Consider the following 6,445-nt stretch of genomic DNA (forward strand, 5'->3'; position numbering starts at 1 on the left):
CAGGGGGCACCGTAACTGGGAGAGCCACCGACTGCCGCAGGGAAGTGGCACATACCTGTAATCCCAGCACTCAGAAGCTGAGGCAGGAGGATGGCAATTCAAGGCCAGCCTGAGTTACACCGAAGACTTCACAGAGAAACGAAGCCCTGGATGTAGCTCAGTCGAACAGCACTTGGCTGGCATTTGCCCTGAGTTCAAGCCCCAACGCACACAGATTGTTTTGGTTTTTTATTTTTGTTTGTTTTGTTCTGTTTTTGAGACAAGATTTCTCTATGTAACCCTGGATGTCCTAGAACTCACTTTGTAGACCAGGTTGGCCTCAAACTCACAGAAATCTGCCTGCCTCTGCTTCTTTAGTGCTAGGATTAAAGGCGTGCACCACCACCACCCAGCCACAAAAAATTGTTTTAATAGCACACTGCATGTTTAATAACCTTTGGGAGTGTTTTTGTAACCTTTCACCAAAGCCACCCAAGCCTGCCCCAGCCATGGGAAGTCTGACTCATGGGTTTCCCACAGCTTTAAGTGCCCCATTCAGAGCTTAATTCTTCTCTTTTGTTGGTTCACTTTTGCTCGGTTTCTGACACACAACATTCAAACAGTAGTCCCATCATGTACCTAACATGTGACCGTCGCATTAGACTAATCAATTGACTCAGTAAAAGTAAACGTTTACACCAGTGCTTCAGGTCTCCTGTTAATCACAGCCGATTCTTCAGCCCCAGCTAACCAGAAACCACAGATTCTTAATTCAAATATGCCACACAAAAGAAGACAAAAACGATGAGTAATATATGATGACTCTACTTGCTTTAAATAACAAAGATGCTGTCCAGGTTCAGCAGAGAGAGGCCATCCGTCTTTTAATGACACCAGTCACTTGCAGCAAGAGAAGCTGGCAGGTGGAGAGCCAGAACACAGAACCCTTATGTTATAGACTTTCGAGGGTGGAGCTTGGAGAAGAGCCTGTGAGCTCTGCAGAGCAGTGGAGGAATTAAATCAAGTATTAGGCAGGACTTGAGAGAATTCTCCCCCATCCCACTTTGAGGCTGGTCCATGCGGCTGGGAGGGGCTTCTAAATAAGGTGTGGCTGATTCCCTCTTCTGGAATAGCCTTTGTGATCCAAAACCACTAACGCAATTCCTAAAAAATAAGCGTTAATAGAGAGCCGTGGTTCTCAAACTGTGGATCGTGACCCTTTGGGGGTCACATATCGGATACCCTGCATATCAAATACATACACTATGATTTGTAACAGTAAATTACAGTTACGAAGTAGTAATGACATAATTTTACAGCTGGGGGGGGTCACCACAACATGAGGAACTGTAGTGAGGGTCACAGCTTTAGGAAGGTTGAGAACCACTGAGCCAGAGCAATAGAAGACACGTTAGTTGCCTGAGTATGTAGAATTAGAGGCAAGAGATTGAGAAGCTGGGCACCCACATGAAATATTAAAGTTGGATCCTTGCCTTACACCATACAGAAAATTGCTTCAAGGCAGATCAAAGATTTAAACACAACAAACAGCTTTTTAAAAGCTCAGAAATTCCTCAGGGATGTTGGATATGATAATAATTTCATGGCTAATACAACAAAAAATGCAGTAAAAGAAAAACTAGATAAATAAGAATACATCAAAACTAAAAATCTGTGTTTTAAAAAGCTATAATCAACAGAATGAGGGAAATATTTGCAAATTTTATATGTGTTAAAGTTTTCATATGCAGGACATTTAATGAAACCTCATAATACAGCAATTTAACAAAAATGACCTGATTAAAAACTGAACAAATGAGCCAGGCCGTGGCGGCGCACATCTTTAATCCCAGCGCCTGGGAGACAGAGGCAGGCAGATCTCTGAGTTCGAGGTCAGCCTGGTCTACAGAGTGAGTTCCAGGACAGCCAGGGATACACAGAGAAACCCTGTATCGGGGGGGAAAAAAAAAGGACAAATGACTTAGACATTTCTCCAAAGAAAATATACAAATAGCCAACAAGCCTACAGAAAGATACCAATCCTCATGAACCACTAGAGAAATACAGATCACAGCCACAGTGGCGTGTGTTCCTACGTGCTCACTACGATGACCACTGCCAAGGCAGCGGGAACACAGGCAGTAACGAAGCATTATGGAGCAGGTGGAGAGACGCAAGCTCCGTGAGAGAGAACGTGAAGTGGTGTGGCCTTTATGACCAACAGTATGCTTCCTCCTGTCAAATGGTCAAAATCGGTTTAACACGCTGCTCAACAGGTCTACTTCTGGATGTATGGTCATACTCCATACTTAACAACGTAAGCAGCCAACACACGCTCCAGTCTCACCACTTCTGGGCAGGTATCTGAATGAACTTAAGACACCTCACCGTCATGTTAACTGTGGCTCCATCCACGGTAGCCAAGGTGCAGACCAGCTAAGATGCCCACCAGCAGAAGAACGGACGAAGGCTGTTGGTATATATACACAGTGCCCAAAGGAAGAACATTATGTCCTTTGCTGGAAACAAGTGGAACTGGAGACTCTCCATTAAGCAGAATAAGCCAGACTGAGAAAGACACACATCGCATGTTTTCTATCATATGTGGAACCTCGTGTAACCCAGGATGGCCTCAAACTTGCTATATAGCCAAGGCTGGCCCTGAACGCCTGATCCTCTTGCTTCCATGGATATAATGAAAATAGAAGAGGGACTAGTTGGGGAAGGAAAGGGAAACGAGACAGTGAAAGGAGGAAAGCGACATCTGGTTCTTCTTACACATGTGCTATCTAGATGTGTCATATTTATACATATGAGTCGTCAGCTCAGAGGCCAGGAAGGCGACCAGCAGAAGGGAGGGGGTGTGAGCGGGTAGCAGGTGTGAGTGTGAGCAAAGCACAGGGCTATATACATTCGGGACAACCTCACCACGAAACCACTGTTTCCTATACTAACTGAAAGATTAATAAAATAAGACACACAGCCAGCCGGGCGGTGGTGGCGCACGCCTTTAATCCCAGCACTTGGGAGGCAGAGCCAGTCGGATCTCTGTGAGTTCGAGGCCAGCCTGGGCTACCAAGTGAGTTCCAGGAAAGGCGCAAAGCTACACAAGAGAAACCCTGTCTCGAAAAACCAAAAAAAAAAAAAAAAAAAAAAAAAAAAAAAAAAAAAAAAAAATAAGACACACAGCCAAGCCGACAAAGGGCCAATCTTTCCCAAACGGCCACCTTTCTCTTTGACATTAACGTGGAGAGCAGCCAGCTGCTTGTTTATTTCGCCAGGAAAACACGGAAAATGTGTCTAGTCAGCAGCCACCACTGTAACCCCCAACATTTCGGCATGGCAGAAAGCTTTGAGCAATAAAACATCAGACTTTGGCATAAAGCGACACATTTATTTACTGTCCCCCACACAAGAGTCAGTCATTGCTGTTTGGCTAACACGATACAAGCCTTTCCTGGTCAAGATGGGGTGTTGTGTTTTGTTTTGTTTTTGTTGTTGTTGTTTTGTTTTATCAAGACAAGGTTTCTCTGTGAGCTTTAGAGCCTGTCCTGGAACTCGCTCCATAGACCAGGCTGGCCTCGAACTCACAGAGATCTGCCTGGCTCTGCCTCCTGAATGCTGAGATTAAAGGTATGCGCCACCACCTCCCAGCTGGATGGGGTGTTTTTATTTAAGCATATTTGTAAACACTGCACCATCAGCTCAACCACCTTTTCCTGAAATGGCTTCCTCTCTTACTTTATTGTGTGTTTGTCAGTGTGTGTAAGTGTGTGTGTGTGTGTGTGTGAGAGAGAGAGAGAAAGAGAGAGAGAGAGAGAGAGAGAGAGAGAGAGAGAGAGAGAGAGAGAGAGAGAGAGAGATTGTATGTCTGTGTTCTTGTTAGGAGGGTACACATATGTGCATGTATGCAGAGGCCAGATGTTAGCCTAGGGTGCTGTTTCCTCAGGAGCCCTGAGACAGGGACCGGAGCACACTAAGGTCAGGCTGCCTGGCCAGCAAACCCAAGCTAGCCTCCCAATCGCTGTCTCTTGAGCCCTGGAATTATATTACCCAGTTGGTTGTTTTTTACTCTTTACTCTGTGGGGAGCCTGGCCGCCCACCCACCACCCAGCTCCCAAATAAATACACAGAGACTTAATTTTTCTCATGAATGCCCAGCCTTAGCTTGGCTTATTTCTAGCCAGTTGTTTCTTAACTTAAATTATCCCATCTACCTTTTGTCTCTGGGCTTTTACTTTTCTCTTTTCTATGTATTTTTTCTTTCCTTCTTATTCCATGGCTGGCTGTGTGGCTGTGTGGCTGTGTGGCTGTGTGGCTGTGTGGCTGTGTGGCTGTGTGGCTGAGTGGCTGGCCCCTAGCATCCTTCTCTTCCTCTCCTTTTCTCACTCTTCTCTCCTCTCTCTTCTTCTCCTTCTATTTATTCTCTCTGCCTGCCAGTCCCACCTATCCTTTCTCCTGTCTAGTTGTTGGCTGTTCAGCTCTTTATTAGACCATCAGGCATTTTAGACAGGCAAAGTAACATAGATTCACAGAGTTAAACAAATGCACCATAAAAGAATGCAACACATCTTTACATCATAAATGTTGTGGGATGTTCTGTATGGCAAATGTGTTGCTCTGATTGGTCAATAAATAAAACACTGATTGGCCAGTGGCTAGGCAGGAAGTATAGGAGGGAATAACAGAGAGGAGAAAAGAAAGAACAGGAAGGCAGAAAGAGTCACTGCCAGCCGCCGCCGAAGATGCCGGTAAGCCACAAGCCACATGGCATGGTATAGATTTATGGAAATAGATTCATTTAAGCTCTAAAAACAGCTAGCAAGAAGCCTGCCACGGCCATACAGTTTGTAAGCAATATAAGTCTCTGTGTTTATTTGGTTGGGTCTGAGTGGCTGTGGGACTGGTGGGTGACAAAGATTTGTCCTGACTGTGGGCAAGGCAGGAAAACTCTTGCTACAATTAAACAAATGTTCTACAGCATAAACAAATGTAACCCATCTTTAACTAATATTCCACAACAATATTATGCCTGGGTTTGTACATGATGCTAGAGATCAAACTCAGATCCTTGTGTGTACAGCAAGCATGTTACCACCATAAGCATCTGCCCAGAGACCTCCTCTAATTATCAGACTTCCAAAAAGCAGGTGATTAACTTCTCAGCATTCCACTTAGTAAGAGAATAAAATTAATACTGGTCAAGAGGCTATGAGAACATATTCGAACAAATTACCTCTTTGACAAAAGCAGGAGGAGGAGAAATCACTTTTCTTGCCAAGGGTAGAGTTTTCTGAGAATAAGTGCCTGGAACTATGGCAGTCCTTACGAGGTGAGAACAGAAGCACAGAAAGAAAGGTGGCTAAAAACTTGGGGATGAGACTAGAGAGGTGGCTCAGTGGTTAAGACCACTGGCTGCTCTTCCAGAGGACCCGCGTTCGATTCCCAGCCTCCACGAGGTGGCTCATGGTTACCATCTGTAACTCCAGTTCCAGGGGATCTGACACCCTCTTCTGGCTTCTGTGGGCATCAGGCACACACGCGGTGCACAGACACATGCAAGCAAAACACTCAAACACAAAACGTAACAAACAATTTTAAATATTGTTAGGTTGAAATGTGCTTTGTGTGTGTGAGAGAGAAGGCAATAGGGTTTCCGGTGGTGCCCAGCCTGGCCCCCGTATCGTGAGCTCACGCAACCTCCCTGCCTCAGCCTCCCACACATCTGGAACTACAGGCCCCTGGCGCAGTCTGCGTTTTAATGTCGTTCTTGAGTCCGTGCATGAATAGGTCTCTGTGTAGGACAGTTGTTTGTTCTACACTTTTTCCTCCTGGCGCTACAGCCGATCTTCCTGAGCTTCTCAAGACGCCTGTGACTTCTGCTTTTGCAGCAGGAACATCGCCGCTTTGGGCCGCTACAGGTTTGCTATTCCTTCCATGCCGCGTGCTACGCTAACTGAGCTCACGGCAACGTTTGTTTTTTTTTTTTTTTTTTTTTAACACGTTCCTGTTTCTTTCCCTGAGAGGTCATTTCTCTTACTTTGAAATGATTCACAAGTTTTACAGCTTCATGCTACAGTTTCAGACTGGGCAAAAGAGCCAAAAAATACACACAGGAATAAGATGAAATCTCAAAGTAGTTTTAAATTTGCATTTTCCTCATAGCTAAGGATGTTGAACATTTCTTAAGTTTTCTCAGCCATTTGTGTTTCATCTTTTGATAGCCTTTGCTTGATTCTGTACCCTATTTTTAATTGGGTTTTCTTTTTTGTTTGTTTGTTTGTTTTTTTGTTTTTTGAGACAGGGTTTCTCTGTGTAGCTTTGTACCTTTCCTGGAACTCACTCTGTAGCCCAGGCTGGCCTCAAACTCACAGAGATCTACCTGGCTCTGCCTCCCGAGTGCTGGATTAAAGGCGTGCGCCACCACCACCCGGCTAATTGGGGTTTCTTGATGTTCAGGATTTTT

Source organism: Peromyscus leucopus, chromosome 1 (genome assembly GCF_004664715.2).
Source record: "Peromyscus leucopus breed LL Stock chromosome 1, UCI_PerLeu_2.1, whole genome shotgun sequence".
NCBI classification, from domain to species: Eukaryota; Metazoa; Chordata; class Mammalia; order Rodentia; family Cricetidae; genus Peromyscus; species Peromyscus leucopus.